The following is a 19,930-nucleotide window of genomic DNA, read 5'->3' on the forward strand; positions in this document are numbered from 1 at the left end:
TCATCATCCTCACCACATGCTCCACCATCACCACCACCATCATATCACCACCACTACCACCAATGTCCCCATCCTGCAGGAGACTTAACTTCTTCAGTGCCCCCTGGTATGTGAGGCCTGAGCCCTTAGCCTGCACTTTGAATTGATGAGGGAGTGACTGTGTGGTGGCCCTCAAGTGTACCAGGCATGCAGCTTAGCGCCACACATTGGTGACAACTGACACAGGAGACTAAAGGCCAGTTGTCCTGGCCACCCACATTATCCTCTGTACTCTCCCCTACACACTTCAGGTCCACTCTGACTCGGAGTTACCTTTGTTCTTCCCTCAAAGATACTGCCTTCTGGAAGATTCCAGGATGGCAACAGAGGTTCGGCAGGAAGTATCTTGAATAAGGATGAATTAAGGGGCTTGCTAAAGAAATAAAAAGTATTCTTAAAAGCAAAATGGCAGGAGGTAATGTTTAACCAGCTCAAAAAAGCTCACTCTTCAATCTCACGATCACCATTAAAGCACTATTTATGCGCTATTTATTCAATTACTGTAGAATGGAGATCCAAAGATAAACTCTGGTCAAAAGTCCACTGTCAGCTATTAGCACAAAAAACTGTCCTTATTGAAAGCAATAAGAGGCCATTTCTTTTTCAACAGTTAAGACTTCAGACTTGTCACAAGTTCTACCTGAATCAGGTAAAGTCCTGGGGTTCTGATAATTCTGGGAATAATAAGAAAGTTCCAGAAGCTGGCCCACAGCATCCCTGTGGTAAGAACAGCTGTCCACACTAGTGTGTTCAGGCTGCAGCCATCAGTGGAATTTGGCTATAAAACCCAGGTTATTTTGAGGTGTGTGGAGCACAAAACCTGCTCAGAAATAAGCCATGAGCCATTGGGTCATTAAACAGCAGCTTAATTTTTTACCAAGTGCAGAACAAACTATCAAGGGTGGGACAGAGCAAATGAAGTTCAAGGAGAAAAATTCACTTGCTGAAATGCTATAAGTTCATGTTAGAAGACATTTCAACTTCCAGATTTGCACATTTACACCCACCAATGTTCTAAAACCTTACTATTTCTGTTTTTTAATATGTTTTTTGATACTCCCATTGGCAAGAAGTTGAATTTACTTTCAACAACTGAGAACAGTTGCATTAACTTTCCATCACTGTAACAAAATACCTGAGGTCAATCAACTTTAAAAGCGTGAAGTTTTATTTTGGCTCACAGGTTTGGAGGTCTCAGTCCATGACCAACTATCCCTGTTGCTTTTAGGCCTGTGTCAAGGCAGCACATATGGCAGGAGTGCAAGGCAAAGCAAAGTCACTCGTTCATGGCCATTGAAAAAAGGAAAAATGAGGAAAGGGCCAGAGTCCACGATGCCCTTTGAGAGATACCCCCAATGAGCTCTTTGATCCCATCAGGCCCCATCTCCTAAAGGCCTCACCACTTCCCAATAGCACCACCCTGGGGAGAAGGCCTTTAACACAGGGACCTTTGGGTGACATTCAAGATCCACACTACACCGGACTACACATGCTTGGGATCCTGCTGCCTCTGGGCTCCATCCCTAGCTGAGTTCAGAGGGGTGCGTGGGAGTCCTGAGTGAGCTGGTTTCACATTCCCTGACACCCAGATCCTCACACTCCACTGCAGCCAGGCTCTGGAGCTGGCTAGTAGTGCTCCAGGAGCAGGTCCGCTGGGAGACACCCATGCCCTAAGCCTCTGGGATCCCCTCGCTCCATCCATGGCCCATATCTTTGCACAAAGCCACCACACCTTATGACAGAACAGTACTAGTACTGTTCAAGAACTAGTACTAGTTCAAGGGCCTTGTCACCCCATGAACCTCAGAGTTCTCCCCTGTCAACTAGGGACAACAGAAGCTCCACCTCACTGGACTGGTGGTGAAGACAACGTAAGTGAATGTGCCTAAGGCTGCCAAGTGTAGCGCCTGCCTGTTGTGGTTGGATACGTGCAAGATAATGCAGGCAGGTCCAGAGGTGGAAGATTAGATTATGAGAGCTGTAACCTCCTCTATGGATTAATCCATTTGATAGATTAATAATTTCAGTGGACTACTGGGTGGTAATTATAGGCTACAGGATGGAGATCTGGGGTCATAACCTTGGGAATAATATTTTGTCCCTATCATGCTTCTCTCTCTCTCTCTCTCTCTCTCTCTCTCTCTCTCTCTCTCTCTCTCTCTCTCTCTCTCTCTCTCCCTCTCTCCTCTCTCTCTCCTTCCTGGCTGCCATCAGCTGAACACCTCTCCTCAACCACACCCTCCTGCCATGATATTCTGACTCACCTGGGCCCAGAGCAATGAAGTCAGTGGACATGACCATGGACAGAGCCTATGAAACCATGAGCCAAAATAAATTTTTCCTCCTTTAAGATGTTCTCCTCAGGTAATTTGGTTACAGCAATGGAAAGCTGACTAACACAATGCCCAAAGTAGGGCTAAGTAAGTGCCATTCCTATCCTAGTCTCTCCTTCTAAAACTCTTAGCACATTTCCCAGCATTACTCCAGGCAGGGTTTCCAAGGGTGGACTCAGCAGGGTGGACTTGCCACCAGCTACCTCTAGCCAGTGAAAAGGACATGGGTGGGGGAGTGACCACAACATCCCTCACCATACAAACATTGCCCCCAACCTCTGCCTCCCACTTGCTGCTGGCCAAAAAGGGGTAAAAAGAGCACGTATCTGGCAGGTGGCTCTGTAGATTTTAAGAGCTGAACCCTACAAAACCTTGGCAGCAGTACCTGCTCAAAGCAAGAGTCAAACATGGTACCATATGATCAAGGGAGTTTTCTTAGAATAAGGAAATAAAAGGAGGCTGGTTGCATGGAGACTTTGTGGGAGGAAAGGCCAGGGGTTGCAGCAAGTCATGGGCTGTTGGCTTCATTCCTCTGTCAGGGTTTATTGAGCACCTACTACCTACCAGATGCCTCTCTCTCTGCAATGCCCAAGGAGGCCAGGTGAACAGAGAGACTGTCCCCAGTGAGCTGGTAGCCCTCAAGTTTGACATCAAGGAAATTCAGTGGGAATTGCTTATTAAAAGCTTAAATAGACTTTAACTATAAGATGGTTTAAGTCAATGAAAAAAATATAATTTAAAAATATTTTATTTATTACAATGATAAAAATAAATATTCAGATGTAAGTTTCCATCCATAGTATTGTTTTAAATTTTGCACATAATTTTCACACAACAAAATTTCTCAAGATGTTAAGTGAGAGGTGGTTATAGTGGTGTACACCTATAATCCCAACTACTCAGGAGGTTGAGGCAGGAAGATCTCTTGATCCCAGAAGTTCAAGACCAACCTGGGCAATATAGCAAGATCTTTTTGTTGCTGTTGTTGTTCTTTTTAGCTATGCAGGACAGTAGAGTACATTTTGACATATTTATACAAACACGGAGTACATCTTATTCTAATCAGGATCCCAAACTTGTGGTTGCACATGATGTGGAGATTCACTATGGTGTATTTACATATGAACACAAGAAAGTTAAGTCAGATTCATTCCACTGTCTTTCTTATTCCTGTCCTGAATCCCTTCCCTTCATTCCCCTTTGTCTAATCCACTGAACTTTTTTTTTTCCCTCCATCCCTTGTTGTGTGTTAGCATGTACATATTGGAGAGAATATTCGACCTTTGGTTTGGGGGGATTGGTTTATTTCATTTAGCATGATTTTCTCCAGTTCCATCCATTCACCAGTAAATGCCATAATTTCATTCTTTTGGGGGGGCTGAGTAATATTCCATTGTGTATATATACCACATTTTCTTTGCCCCTAGGTTGGTTCCATAGCTTAGAATAGCAAGATCTTATCTCCAAAAAAAGTAAGTCTCCCTCCTGTCCTATGTCATGCCTTTTTTAAAGTCACATGTGTTTTAAGATAATTACATGTGTTTCCTCCTTGTAATTCTGAAATAAATCCTATTTTGTCATGAGATAGTATCATCTGATTTAATTGTCTACTCTTTGGTGTCTTTTACACTTACATTCAAAATGATCTTAGCCTATGGTTTTGTGTATATGTGTGCTGATTTTATCAAGTTTTAACATCAAAGAAATTTAAGGGGAATTGCTTATTAAAAGTTTGGTAGACTTTGACTATAAAATCACTTAGATCAATGAAAAATTATCATTTTCAAATATTATAACTGATGAAAATAAATATCAAGATAAAAATTTCCCTCCACCATACTGTTTTAAATTTTTATGTATAAGTTGCATGCACTGAAATGCATGGGTCTTCCCTGTTCAATGAATTTTGACAGTTGCAAGCACCCAAATCAAGATGAAGACAATTCCCATCAATGCACAAAGTTTCCACATGCTCTTTTCCTGAGATAACCCCCTGCAAAAAGTAATCAACAAGTAATCTGATTTCTATCACTAGAGATTAGTTTTGCTTACTGTAGAAAGTCATATGAACAGAAACACACAGTCTGGACACTTCTGTATCTGGTTTCTTTTAGGCAGCACAATATTTTTGAGATTCAACCATATAACTTCATATCAGGATTATTTATGCTGGACTCATAAAATGAGTTTAAAAGCATACACTCCTCCTCTATTTCCACCAGACTTTTGTAGGATATTTTAGTGGTTGCTCTAGAAATTACATTAGGAAAACTATATCCAGAAAAAGCACCTTTCAAAATTAGAGGCGAAGAGGTATTTTCAAACAAAGACAGAGAATTCATCTCAAGCAGACCTACATTTCAAGAAGTGCTAAAAGAAGATATTCATGTGAAGAGAAAGGACTGTCAAATAAAATCCCAGCTTTGCAGGAAAGAATGAAGAGCAATTCATAGTATATGGTTAAATATTTACAACTGTTTGTGAATATTGATTAAAGCAAAACTAATGTAGAAGTAAAATAGATGAACACAGAGCACAAAGGACAGGAGGGGTGAATGAAATACACACTCTTAGTACCTTGTAAAATGCACACTGTAATCTCTAGAGCAACCACTAAGAAATAGGGCAGAGTTACATCTAAAAACTCAATAAAAGACATTTAAAAACCAAGAAGTAGTTTATTGACTCCCCAGAAGATCAGGAAAAGAAGAGCAAAGGAATAAAAGAAAATAAATGTTAGAAAACACATACCAAGATGTTAGACAAAAATCAAATCATAACAATAACTACATTAAGCATAACAGTTAACTCTCAATTAAAAAAACAGAGATCCCTAGGCTATTTTAAAAAAAAAAAAAGCAAAATCCAATTATGTGTTGTTTACAAGAAATAGCTTTAAATATAAAGACAGATAGGTCAAAGGCAAAAGAGTGGAAAAGGAAAACCAGGCAAACATTAAGAATAAGAAATGGGGAGCTGGGGCTGTAGCTCCATGGCAGAGCACTTGCATAGCACCACATAATAAATAAACAAATAAAATAAAGGCATACTATCCATCTACAACTACAAAAAATATTTTTAAAATATTTAAAAAATAAAAAAAGAATAAGAGAGGGACTAAGTGCAATGGCACAAACCTGTAACCCCAGCAACTCAGGAGGCTGAGGCAGGAGGATCACAAGTTTGAGGCCAGCCTCAGCAATTTAGTAAAACCCTCAGCAACTTAGCAAGACCCTGTCTTGAAACAAACCAAAAAAAAAAAAAAAAAAAAAAAATCTAAAAGAGACTAGGGATGTAGTTCAGTAGTAAAGTGTCCCTGGGTTCAATCCTCATACCTAAAAAAATGATAAGAAGAAGAAAATTTAGGTGGATATTTCAATATCAGAAGTAGTCTTCAGACTGTTGATGAGCTAAGCAAATAAATTTTTCATTTTTTGATAAAGCATTATTCATTTCTAGAATTTGCATTTTGTTCTTTGTTGTAGTTTCCAAATCTCTGTTGAAATACCTCCTTACATTTGTGTATGTTGTCTACCTTTTCTGGTGGATACTTTGGCATCCTAACTATATCAAAAGGTCTGTCTGATAATTCCACCACCTGGGCCATCTGAGTCAGCTTCTGTTGGTTATTTCTTCTCTTGACCCTGGGTCACATTTTATTGTTTCTTTGTATGCTTCATTGCTGGTTTGGTTTTATTGTTGGTTTGGGTTGTTTTGTTTCATTTTGTTGTTTGTATACCAGACTTTGTAAAATAATAGTTGAGACTGGAGAATGAAGTTAATAATGTTTACTGTCCTTTACTCCAGTAAAGCACAGCCCCTTTCTTCTGTCAAGTCATCACCATAGCCAGTTGAGCTGGGTTCAGGCTTTAAGGCAGCTTTAGTCGGCAGGTGGGTGCAGACTCTCTTGTGATTGGACATCTGAGAACACTAACCTCTCTACCTGCCCATGTGAGGCCAGTAAATGTTCATTAAGATGCTGGCTGGGGCCGTAGCTCAGTGGTAGAGCACTTGCCTAGTACATGTGAGGCATTGGGTTCAATCCTTAGCACCACAAAAAAATGAATAAAATGAAGATATTGTGTGTCCATCTACAACTAAAAATATGTTTTAAAAAAAAGATGCTGACTATTTCCTTCTTCCTCTATAGCAAAGTTTGCCCTACCTCTTCAGTCTACCAAGGATGAATGTAGTCATGGGCATCTGCCACTTGCTGGAATTCAGTCCATTTAAATTTCTTTATAACCTCAGTTCTCTACAGAGTTTTTTAAAACTATGATTTTTATATCTTATCCACTTACTCTCATAGTGTGGGTGAATTTACAAGTGTTATTGAGAAAAGTGACTCATAATTTCAGAAAATTATCTCTATCTCATATAGTATAGCCCAATAAATTCTAAATTAATTGGTATTTTAAATATTAAAAGGGATGCAATAAAGGTACTAAAGGAATATAAATATAACTTTCATGTAATCTTGCGATATGGAGAGAAAGTCAAAACAAAACACCAAGATAAGATAACATAAAGAAAACTGGATGAATTTGACTAAATAGAAAACCTGAACTTACATATGGCCCTCCAAAATATAAATGAAATAGTAAATAAAAATCTGTGAGGAATTATTTCTAAAATTGATAACAGACAAGGAATTGATACCATTAATATGTAAAGAACTATTTAAAAGAGAAACAAATATAAAAAATAAAATTAAAATTTGTTAATAAATTAAAAAATAACACTGTGCCACACCTGTAATCCCAGATACTATGAGTCAGGAGGAATGCAAGCTCAAGGCCAGATGGGCACACGAGTTAGATGCTGTCTGGGAATAAAAATTTTTTAAAACGTGGGGGTGGTAGCTGGAGATGTAGCTCAATGGCACTTACCTAGCATGTGCAAGGCGCCAGTTCAATCTCCAGTACTGCAGAAAGAAGTAAAATTAAAAATGCACACCTCAATAGAAAGATTAAGAAAATAAATGAGTCATTTGCAAAAGAAGAAAAATAAATGTCCAAAAGTAATAAAAACAATTCATTTTAATTAATAAGCAAATATAAATTGAAACAACAGTGGCATATCATTTCTCATCTATCAACTTAATATGTTTACTAATTATCCATTGTTCAATGAATACTGTTGAGTACCTGTCACATGAGTGACCTCTGTGTGTCCCCAAGAGCCAGCATCCAGAAGTGAGTTGATAGTGTCTGCCCTTGGAACCTTACATTCTAATGTGAGGACAGATAAGACAAAAAAAAGCTAAGTAGAAAAATAAGGAAAGGCAAGGATTTAGGCGGCAAAAGGGCAAATTGATGGGAAAGACAATTCTAACAAAAATGGACCCTGAGGAGATGACTGAAGAAGGTCAGGGTGTGGCCATTTGGATGTCCAGCAAGGGGACCAACTGCTAGACACACTCGGAGAACAAGAGGGAAGTCAGCCTGGAACGCATGAGTCCAGGAAGCCAGCATAATGGAGTCGGAGACCTTCGATGCCTGGAAACTAGTGTGCGCATGCACCACTGGTGGGAGTGTACACTGGCAACTCTTCCTGAAGGGAATATCTATATCTATCAAAAAGCCTAAACCACATACATACTTTGACTCCAAAATTCTAATTTTCTGAATTTATTTTAAAGCAATAATCAGATGAGTACACAAAGATATACATACAAAGATGTTCATCTCAGCAGTATTTACAGCTGGAAACAATCAAAACTTATGACATCTGTGACTACTGGCATTGTGGTGTATTTGTACAGTGGAATTCTGTGTAACCATTAAGAACAATGATATACTTTGTATTTTGACAAGGAAAAATATTCACAACATGATATAAAATATAAAAGTAGATGGTAGAATATGATGTGTGCTATGAATCCATTTTGTTTCTTTGTATTGATATACATAGAAATCTGGAAGTACAAATATCAAAATATTAATGGTACTGTCTGATGGATTGCAATGGTTTTCATCTTTGCAATGATTTATATGTTTAATGTTCTTGCAGTCACCATGTACTATTCATGTGATCTAGAAACACTGTTTCCAAAATCTAGTCATATGCTGCTAGTAAGAAACATCTAAATGATAGGGGAAAACTTTTTTTAAAAGAAGAGTCTTTGGGAAATGCAGAGAAAAACAAAGCAAGGCTGACAGCACTCAAGAAGGAAAGTACATGATCTGATAAGAAAGTGCTTAACAAAACTGGGTGCAACCAAAGTTGTACTCAAGTGTAAAATCATACCTGTTCATGTTTCTATTGGTTTAAAAAAGATAGAGTGAGTTATATGGGCAGCATCTCCTAATATTTTGGTCACTAGTGAGCATCAGCCAGTTGAAAAATGTTTTTAATCATCAGAAAAGAGGAAGAAGTATAATCCATTACTTCTTGCTGAACCTCTTTTTGCAGCCCCAATGAAGGGGTGGGGAAAGAAACAACTTGTTATAATCCTCAGGTTCTGGAATCCATTTATTTTGACACAAATATTAGTGACTTTTAATGTAATGACTAAGGTTCTGAGGAAACTAACTCTACAGTAGGGGACTCTTAGAAATTTTGAAATGTTTTACTCTTTTCAGATTCAAAAAAAATTTAAGAACTGATAATATGCAGTAAAAGGCTAGATGCAGTAATGCCGTTTTTTGTTTGTTTGTTTTGTTTTGTTTTGTTTTGTTTTGTTTTGTTTTGTTTTGTTTTGTTTGTACCAGGGATTGATCGCAGGGGCACTTAACCACTGAGCCACGTTCCCGCCCCTCCCCACCTCATCCCACCCCTTTCTTTTGAGACAGGGTCTCATTAAGTTGCTGAGTCTGACTTTGAACTCACGATCCTCCTGCCTCAGCCTCCCTCAGCCTCCCAAGACACTGGGGTTTCAGGTATGTGCCACTGTGCCCAGCTTATCATGTGCTTTTCATAAGAGGCCAAACTAGTACCACCCTTCTGGAAAGAAATTTGGGATCATGCATTAAGATTCTTAAGAGGTTTCTTCCCCTGGGCCCAGCAAATTCCCTATTAACAAACTTTCCCAAAGCCAGGGTCAAGCCTGTAAACCCAGCAAATTGAGAACCTGAGGCAGAAGAATCACCAATTCAAAGCCAGCCTGGGCAACATAACAAGACACTGTCTCAAAATTAAAAATAAAAAGGGCTGGTAATGTAACTCAGTGGCAAACTACCCCTGGGTTCAATCCTCAGTACCAAGAAGAAGAAGAAAATGTAAATAAAACTATCCCAATAACCTGAAATACAGGTGATTTGTGAATAGAAATATTATCACAGTATTATCTTATATAAGAAAAAATGTAAAAGCAAAAAGAAAAGAAATACCAAAAATGTTTAATTCTGACAATAAGGAAACTACGAATTATTGTACATCCAAAAATTGGAAATACTTAGTAGTCAAATACTATATTTATTAAATTTTTCTTAATAATTTGCAAAAATTCTTGGGACAAAATATTATGAGAAATAAAAAAGAGGATTCAACACTGTATGAACAATATGCTTCCAATATGTGCAAAGAAAAAAAAAAAAACAGAAAAAAAGACATCATTACTAGTTAATTCTAGGTAGTTGAATTATTAATGGTTGCCATTTGTTTACAAGTTTTCTACTTTCCTGTATTTTAAATATTTTCCAGAGGTGACAAACTAGTATTCAGTTCATTCTCTACTGCTATAATAGAATACAACAGACTGTATAATTTACAAAGAAAGAAAGTTGAGTTAACTCGTGGTTTTGGAGGCTGGGAAGTTCAAGAGCATGGCCCTGACCCCTGGGAGGACCTTCATGCTCCCTCCTAGCCTGGTGGAATGAGAAAGGGCAAGCAATGCATGTAGAAGAGAGACCACAAAAGGCAGGCTGTTTTTTATTTCTATACTTTTTTATTTTTTATTAGAGCTTTATGATTACACATAGTAGTTGGGTGCATCCTGATGAACTATACATTCATGGAAATCAATTTCAGTTCATGATTTCCGCCCCATCCCCCACCCTTTGCCCTCCTGTCCTCCCTGCACCCTCGTTAACTAGGCAGTGCTTTATAACAACCCACTCTCTCAACCCTTCCCACCATAACATGGATCCATTTTGGGGGGCTCCGCCCTCACGACCCAGTTACCACCTAACACTGCATATTGTAAATCAAGCTTCCAACACATAAGTTTGGAGGACACCACCAAACCACAGCAATTCTATTTTTATTTTTCAAATTTGAAAAAAATCAAATATGCTTTAGCTCACTCTCCCCCTCTGCTCCAGCCCAGGCCCCACCCAAGGGAGATGAGTAAACAGCCTGCAGCACAGAAATACAAAGACTGCTCTTGCTGGGTGCACCTGTAGTTCCAGCTGCTCAGAAGGCTAAAGCAGGAGGGTTGCTTCAGCCCAGAAACTCGAGGCCAGATTGGGCTACATACCGAATCCCATCTCCTGAAAGTAAAAAATAAAATAAAAAGCCTTCTCTCCTCTGCTGAACTCAGCTCCCAGGAGAAGGGTCTACTGCTGGTTCCTGCAGATCCAATTAAAGGTCCCTGCCCAGTGTGGAACCAGGTCTAAGTAGCCACGCCCGAGGCAGGAGGAGCAGGGGTTCTCAGCCCTGGCTGCACGTGGAGCTGGGCTCAGGAACCAATGTCTTGAAGTACTCCTTCTGATTCTCTTTGCCCAGGGCTAAGAACTGCTGGGGGAGTGAATCTGGTAAGAGGGGCAAAGAACCAGAGGTCTGGAGACAGCTGAGGATAGTGTGAGGGTCAGTCTGAGCCTGGAGCAAGGGTGCCCACCTTGTGGCTGTCACAGTTGAGGCAGTAAGCCACATGTAGTGGGCTCTCATGGGCAAAGCCTGCACGGTGGCAGGTCCTCGCTGTATGTGCTCACAGGGAGTCTCAGACAAACCAAAGGCACCATTCACTGTTCACGCACGCCCCAGACGACAGCAGAGTGGAGACCACGGTGGGGCCTCTCAGATCCAGGGAGAGTGGTATCATCACACTCATTTACCTTATACCTAGATGTGCTTTAAAAAAAAAAAAAATTAAGCCTTTCGAGATAACTGTAGGTTCGCAGGAGGTTGAGTACCTTCATAAATACCCACCCCCCCGCTACTCACAGCAACATTCATAATGTCTTTCAGAAATACAGTACACTGTCACAAGCAGGGCAGTTGACATGATCAACAGTCTTGTTCAGATTTACCTTGGATTATATGTATTTCTTACTGTGGGTTTAGTTCTATACAATTTTAATAAGTGAGGGCATGGTACAGCATATTACTAGCCCAAGAAAAGATCAACACTTGAGTTTTGATGTGTCACTTTACACCATGCCATGGTAAATCTGAAAACTCAGACCATCATGGAATTGAACCATCATGGAATTATATTTGGAGTTTACTCAGCTTCTTGAATCTGTACGTATATATCTTTTTATCAAATTTGAAATATGAGATGTTTTCAGTCATTATTTCTTCAAATACACATTTAGTCCCATTTTCTTTCTCCAACTGAACTCCAAAGATAGAAAGATAGAGTCTTTGATCAGAGTCTCACAGGACCCTGTGGTTCTGTTCATTTCGTTAAGTCCAGTGGTTTCTTTTTTGTTTGTTTGTTTATTCCTTTTGTTTTTTGATCCTGGGGATTGAACCCAGGGGTGCTAAGCACTGAGTTACACCCCCAGCCCTTTTTATGTTAAGACAGAGACTCACTAAGTTACTTAGGGCCTCACTAAATTGCTGAGGTTGGCCTCAAACTTGGGATCCTTCTACCCCAAGCTCCTGAGCCTCTGGTATTACAGGGGTACAGCACTGTGCCTGGTTTTGCTCCAGTTTGTTTGTTTGTTTTTGTGATACTGAAGATCAAACCCAGGGCCTCACACATGGTAGGCAAGTACTCTACCACTGAGCCACAACCCCAGTCCCCCATTTTCTGTCTTATTTAGATGGGAAAATTCTATTGTTTTATCTTCAGGTTCACTGATTCTGTCCTCTGCCATCCTACTCCGCTATTGGCTTTTTAAAAGAATTCTGTTGTTGCAGTTTTCAGAAATAGTTTCCATGGCTTTTTTTTGCTGAGATTTTCTAGTTTACAAATTTGTTTCAAGAGAATCTGTAATTGCTTATTGAAGCACTTCTCAGATGGCTAACGGTAATTCCAACACCAAATTCATTTCTCTGTGTTGGCGTCAGTGGATTTTCTTTTCAAATTCAACTTGAAATTCCCAGTTTTTGGTATATGAGTGAATTTTTTAAATTGTATTTATTAGGAGACTGAGGGGACTATTAAATATTTGTTTCAGTAGTCAGTTCCCTATTTAGGTTGAGCAAGCAGGTCCTGGTCCACTTCATCCTCTGTGGTTCCAACAAGAATCTCATTTTTGGGGACTGGCTATAGCTCAGTGGCAGAGCACTTGCCTAGCATGTGTGAGGCACTGGGTTTGATCCTTAGCATCGCATAAAAATAAACAGAATAAAGGCATTCTGTCCATCTACAACTCCAAAAAAAATTTTTTTTAAGAATCTCATTTTTTAAGCCTTTCCGGTGCTATTTTGGTCTGCATGGCTTATCTGATTCCTTCCATGGGTTCCTGTGGGGGCTTGAGGGCACAGAATCCCTAGGCTCAGACACCTGGTGCCTCTCAGTAGGTGTAGAGATCCTCCAGTCCAAGGCGATGAAGAGACTCCCAGGATAGGCCACTGGGTGCCGTGGGGTCCCCTTGCTGGTGCTGTCCAGCCATCAGGTGGGAGGGGAGCTCCAGGCCCTGAAGGGAAGGACAGCACCCCGCCTCTAACCGCTTCTTGGAGTTGCCGAGGCTCACCTGGCATCTGGTCCACCTGGACTGCCGTCCTAGGCCTGCTGGTTGGGGTCTCCAACCAGCTTACCTTCCTCTTCCGCCTTTCAGCGCTCTCCTTTGGCTGTCTCTGGGGTCATTTCCAGGTGATAACTGTGCTTAGCAGGAAGGAACCAGAAGAAATGGGTCACCGCCAGCTTGTGGGGATCAGAACTAGACCATTGCTTTTCCTTTCTCCGGCTGCTCCCATCTGCTTTTCATCCCATCTCATCATGGGCAGAGAAAACCTGACATAATGCCATCCGGTGATCCCTGTCTGATCCCGTAATTGTTAAGGATTTCTTTTATGTCTTAGCTTTTGTTTATGAAAAGTTTAAATTCACACAGAAGTGGAGAGTGGGGGCATCAAGACCACACTAGTCCTTCTCCCTCATCCAAAACTGGAAGCCCTCAGGTTTCCTATGACCCTGCTCACCCCTGTCACACTAGAGCATTTAAAGTAAACCCTAGACATCATATCTTTGAGTCCAGCTGAGTGTTTCACTTTGGGTCTCTGAGAGAGACCAACAAACTCTTCTTTGGACAGTCTGGTTTCTACTTGTTTGGTTCAGGGACATTTCTAAGTTTTTCAGAATTCTGAATCATTTGGGAGTCCCACAGGACCCCCCCCCCCCATAAGGGAGAGGAGGGTGATTTATGGGAGGCCACTGGCCACTGCCCAGCAGGAGAAGCTGACAGAGCCTGTCAGGGTGTGCAGAGGTTATAGGCACCAGGCCTGAGGTTGAAGGGACTCTGTGTCTTGCTAAAGCCCCCAGATTCAGGCATCAGGGGAATAGTCTGGCCCAGTGGCAGTCACCTGCCCCAACCCATATCCCTGAGTTCTGCATCCCTGTTTGTGGCATAGGAACTTCCAGGCCCCATCCCTGCCACAAAGAATCCTAGGACTGCCTGGAAGAGCTCTTCAGTCCCTCCCATCCATAACTACGGAAGCCACCATGTGTGTCCTGCTGGGCCTCCCCTGTGATCACAGGCTGCCCTGCAGAGCAGCCTCCACTGGAGGCCCCAAAGGACTTAAACGCCCTCATAGACACCTGGTCTTGAGAAAGAAAAGATCTGAAAAATATTCAGCTCTCATCTAAAATTTACCTTATAATCCTATGGCCAAGTGCAAACTGAGAGCACCTGATTCTGGAATGCTAAAGCTGAATATGCTCACTCTGCAGGCCCTAACTGCCCAAGGCAAACGAAGCTTCCAGCAAAAGAGGGAGATGTCAGGGCCAGGAGATTCAAATGAGATAGGTGTATTAACATTAAAAAAAAAAAAAAAAAACTTCCATAAAAAGGGAAAGATGGCTATGCCAGGGAGCAACTGAATAGCACATCGGGAATCCCATAATAGGAGCACAGAAGTCCCAAACCTTACCAGACAAGGAGAGTCTAGGCACAGCCAGAGGATATGCCCTGCCCTAGAACCCAGTTCTTCGGTTCCTTAAGGGCTGGGTGCCTGGATACAGGAAGGCTCAGAGAGGTTAAGTGACTTGCTGCCAGTTACACAGCTGGTAGGCAGAGCAAGGATGTGAACACTTCGCCCTTCTTCCTAACAGCCCCACCTGACCTTGTTTCCATAGTGTGGGTCCAAGACCTTCTTCCTTGGATGTCTCAGCCAAGGTGAGCCTCCGGGGACCAGCCTGAGGGTTAAAGGAGTGTTCCAAGCCCCAGTCACCCAAATATCAAAGTTGAAGAGTAAATACCCACCAAAGGCCCTGGCCCAGCCCCAGGCTTGTCCAAGACACAGAAGTCAGTATTGCAGTGCAAATACAGATGGGCTCAGTGTTCAGTCTCTGCAAGTTTCCTTTCCTGGCCCCCCCTCACCTGAGCCACGATTTTCTCTCTCCTTACCGGCTTAGCTCAGCTCTAGGAGGCAGCTGGCTGGGTTCTGTGACCTTGCCAGTGACTTTGTCTCCCAGGCTGACTTCATCATCCGTAAAAAGACATGCCCACAGAGCTACCCTGTGGATTAAAGGAGACCCTAACCAGGCTCAGCCAGACCAGCACTCACCTGGTCATTAGGGCTGGCTACTGTCACAGGGCGGTGAGGCTCCGAGCTGAGCAGCAGTCCCCAGGCCCAGCAGGTCTGAGCTGTCAACCATCCTTGCTGCTGAAGAGAAGCTAACCTGTGACCAGCTACTCATCCAGAAGTTGGCTTCCCTCCTTCCATGGTGCTGTGGCTGCAACAGAGCCTTATCACTAGCACAGGCCTTGAGCCAGGGGGACAACACAGTGCACCACACAGGGTGCAGCCCTGTCCCCAGGAGCTGTGGATTAAGGAGATGCTGTGGCTGCCCCGCCACCTGGCAGTCTTCTCTTGGTCATCCAGAGAAGGACTCAGCCTCCTCCTGCTCTCAAAGCCCCTGAGAGGCTCCAGCCAGGTTTCCCCGAAATGTCTGATTACCACAAAATCTCCTCCTTCCAGGAGGACAGTTAAAGAAGGAAAGGGAGAGAAATGAGCAGGAGGAATGTTGCTATTTGGACCAAAAAAGCAGAACGTGTTCATGGTCAGCCAGGTTAACAGCTACGGGGACTGAGGACTGGGCTCAAGATAGGTGAGACTGCTCCCCACAGTGCAACTGGAGCAGCCAGGGCCCTGCTGGCCTGGGCGTCCTCTCTGAAACCTGGGCCTTCTCCATAAAGCACCTCGAGGTTCTTCATCTCTTTGCCTCCCACCCACCAGGGCCCAGACCCCATGAAGGTCCTGGGGGCTGCCATTGCATTGAAGGAGCTTGGGGGAGGGGGAGTCAACTGACTTGTCCCAACTGACATTAATGTATCAGGACAGTGAATCTTGAATGTCAGTGAGATGCATCGAGCTAAGAAGAACAAGGCCAGATAAGGGAAAGGGCTGCATGTTATCTTCCAGGAAGGGTGGCCTGAATTTCACAGGCAGAGAAGGAGGGGGACAACCACCAAGCAGGAAACAGAGGAGGTGAAATGGCCACAAGCCCAACAGTGAATAGAGGCTGCTGAACGCACAACCCTTCCCCAGGCTCTGCACAGCACTGGGGCCCAGGATAGAGGCCTCCTTCCTTCACCCCATGCCCTGACCCCAGGTGGTAGCAAGTGCCCCCATGGTCTTGGTAGCTTGTCTCTGCATATCCCATTTAATCCTCAACAGAGCCACCATACATCCCTCCCAGAAAGATATTCCCCTCCATCTTCTCAAACCATCCACAGCCCTCCCTAGTGGCCCCCACATACCTGCTGGGTCAGGGTCTGCCTGGCCAGAAAATAAATTATACAAATCCAGGAGGTTCCAGTGAACATCCTGGATACCTCACACCGTCACACACACACACACACACACCCCGGCACACTTGCTCCCAGCACACAAATCTTTGTCCTGAAATTTCTCAAAACATGGCCCTGCAGAATAAGTTCCAAGCAAAAAGGTCTGGATGATGCCTGTGGGGCCAGGTTATGCTGGGTTATGCCTTACCAAGCTGGCAGAACCCACCCTGCGTGACCTGGAGCTACCCTGCGCACAGTTCAGTCCCAGGAATGTGCCTGGAAGGAGAGTGGTCTGCACTCCCATTCCAAGGTCCTCATGGAGACCTAGACTCACAACTTCCACTGTGGGATTCTGCCTCTGAACCAGCAGCAGGCCAAGTCCCACCCGTTAGGACCCACCTGACACAGAAGTCGCTGAGATCTATTAATAGCAATAGGATGAGTGGCCAGCTCCATGAACAGGCACCCAGACCCAGCGGAGGAGGGCTGTGGAAGAGCACAGTGCAGTCCCCCACGGTCTACAACTCCAGGACGATGGAAGACCAGGACCACGTCCTCTTGTCTGAATTGCTCAGATTCTCATTAATCTATTTATACTCCCACCTTGTCCCTACAAGAATTTAAGGAGACCTTAAAATACAGCAGGAGAGAACCCAAGGAAAAGTGAGAGCCAGGGCATAGGAAGGAGCCCCAGGGCCCTGGGAAGGACAGCGGCAGGTGCTGCTTCACAGGCTGGACTCTGCCCCTAGGCAGCCTAAGCAGCGGAGCCCCTACCCAGAGTCTGACCCGGTAGGAGACCAAATATTCTGGGCAGCTCCGGTGGCGGGGAGGGAGTCCCTCTCACCCCCAAGTCCCGCCGCCCCAAAGCCTGGCACATGGCAGGCCCTTCAAAACCTCAGGTGGAGGTGGGGACAGCAGACGTCCCAGGGGCTCTGGTGATTTCTTCCAGTTTGTGTCCTTTAACCCACAGGACAGCCCAGCGTTTCGCCAAGGGACCAACCAGAGCGTGTCCCTTGGCCCCCGAAAAGACACTGGGCAGGGCCTTTGCGCCCGCTGGGGAAAAAAGCCACGCCGTATTGAGGGGTACTGGGGGAGGGGCACACCTGGCCCGGGGTCGGGGAACAGCCCTGTGGCGAAAGGGAAGGGAGTAGGAGAGAAGCCTCCCTGGAAGGGGAGGCTGTGGACACCAGGGAAGGGTTCCTCCCCCTCCGGAGGCCCGAGGGCAGCAGGGGGTACGGGGCAGGGGTGGGTGGGGGGAGAGGTATGAGGCACAATAGGTCCTCGCTTGAAACCCCACCATTCCAGCACTGGAGTCAACATCGGTCCCTGGGCCACGGCTGGTCTAATTACAGGCGACTCCGATTCCACCGAGATCGGGAGGCCCTTTTAAAAGTTTGTCCCCAAACAAAACCACCCTCTCCACCTCGCCGTGGGAGTCTCTGAGGACAGACGCGGTTGTCCTCCTCCACCCCTTCGGAAACAACAATGGGCAGCCGGCCGAAAGAGAACCAGGGAAACAAGTGTGGAAAATCCCCCAATTTTGCACTGTCAACTGCTGGGCGCTCGGCGAGCCGCGACTTGGGTGCTGCCCCCGCGTGTCATTCAGCGGGACTGCACTCCCGGGAGGGAGGGGCACCGGCGGTTGATCTCCTGGTTCTCAGACTCTGAGGCCGCACCTTGGGTAGGGAATAATGTTCGGTTCCTAGAGTCGAAGGAAATCTTACCGCGCCTTGCACTTTCCTGAGCAGAAGTACCGTGAGTTATTTTTACAGGATCATCACATCTTACCACCAGTCGTTTTCTTTTCTTCTTCCTTTACATTAAGTCAGAGATCATGCATTAAAGAACTGATGAAGTGTATCTACTCAGGGGACCAATATAGCCACGGAGAAGCTGGGATAACTCTTCCCTTAACTCTTCAAAATACGCTTCCTAAGCGCTGCCTCCAGCAAACAACACCCTTTATGGTTTATACAATCTTAGAACTGTGGGGAACCTTGGCTACTGGGCAGAAATAGGTAGAGAGAGATGGAAATCGCAAATAGAAGCACCCACTGTCAGTCTTGGGCTGTGCCTCCATAACTTCAATGGAAATTCACAGCAGCTCTTGAGCATGGTCTTGTGAACACCAAAGGCAGCAGGCTGAAGAAAGCTGCCCAGGTGAGGACTAGTACCTGCATTCCACGACGCTCCCAAGTGTCCAATGATTGGTAAAGCAACTTGACTTAAGGCTTGGGACTCATTCTGACTTGACTTCGAGATCCTAGCAATTCACCCACCACCACCCAAAATTTCACGGTGTATGCACCAGGCTTAAATCAAAGTAGAAGACTGAGAAAAATCCCATAGCCAACAAGGAAGATTTTCTTTCTTCCCAAAGAATTCAAGGGCTTCCTGAATAATTGAGTTCCCTGTCAGTTTGGATTTTTTGTTTCTTTGTTTGTTGTACAGGGGTTTGAACCCAGGATTCAATCCAGGTTGACAGAAGTGTTTAACCACTGAGCCACATCCCCAGTCCTTCTTATTTTTTATTTTGAGACAGGGTCTCACTAAGTTGTTGAGGGCCTCCCTAAGTTGCTGAGGCTGGCTTTGAACTTGTGATCCTCCTGCCTCAGCCTCCCCAGCCACTGAGATTGCGGGTGTGCACCACTGTACCCAGGTCCAATCAGCTATTCTGGCAAGCGGGAAGTTTGATCAAGCTTTTCTTGGGGAGATGCCATTGCTTCATGGGTCAGGTGGTTCTGGCTCCCTTTGAAATTGTCACATAGGCAACAACTCACCAGGTCACTCTTTCCTCTCTGGAGTCAGTTTCCCCGTTGTAAACAGGAGCTCATCACAGGGTGGGGCCCAGACCAAGCACAGGTGATTTTCTTGGCCTTCCAAAAATGCCCCTGGCTTTTTCTCGACCATACTGGGACCATATTCCCACTTGGCAGCAGTGACCATCACCAGGGTAGAGAAGCGTCTCAGGTAGACCCTCTCCCTGCCCCCCACCTCAGACCTGAGCACAGGGAAAGGGAAGGGAAGAGTTCAGGATCCAGTTCTGGTAACTCTCCCAAGAGTGGTAAGAGCTTTGCTGGCCACAGAACCATAATATTAAACCTTTGAACCTCAGTTTTCTCTTTTGTAAAATGTATATCATAGACTATGCCATAGGCTTGCTCATGAGGTTGGAAAAGACACATCTATAAGAAAAAGCCTGGCACCCAGAGCTCTCAACACAGGGCAGCCCTCATTACAGTTTGGAAGAGTGCTCCATCTGGGTAAGGATACCTGCTGGGTTGACAGGGCAGCTCTCCCTTCAGGTCTGGGCTGCTTCCTCCAGGCCTATACAGGAAGGCTCCCCAGACCTCAGTCACAGATGGGATCCAGTGACTGCAGGCAGAAGCCGGCAGCTTCAGGCACACTGCTGTGCTCCATTGTCCCACCCCTCCCCCACACACTCCTAGTAAGAATGAATTCTCACTGGAGAAGCCTAATCAAGCTGCCCCC

This window comes from Sciurus vulgaris, assembly GCF_902686455.1.
Source record: "Sciurus vulgaris genome assembly, chromosome: 3".
NCBI classification, from domain to species: Eukaryota; Metazoa; Chordata; class Mammalia; order Rodentia; family Sciuridae; genus Sciurus; species Sciurus vulgaris.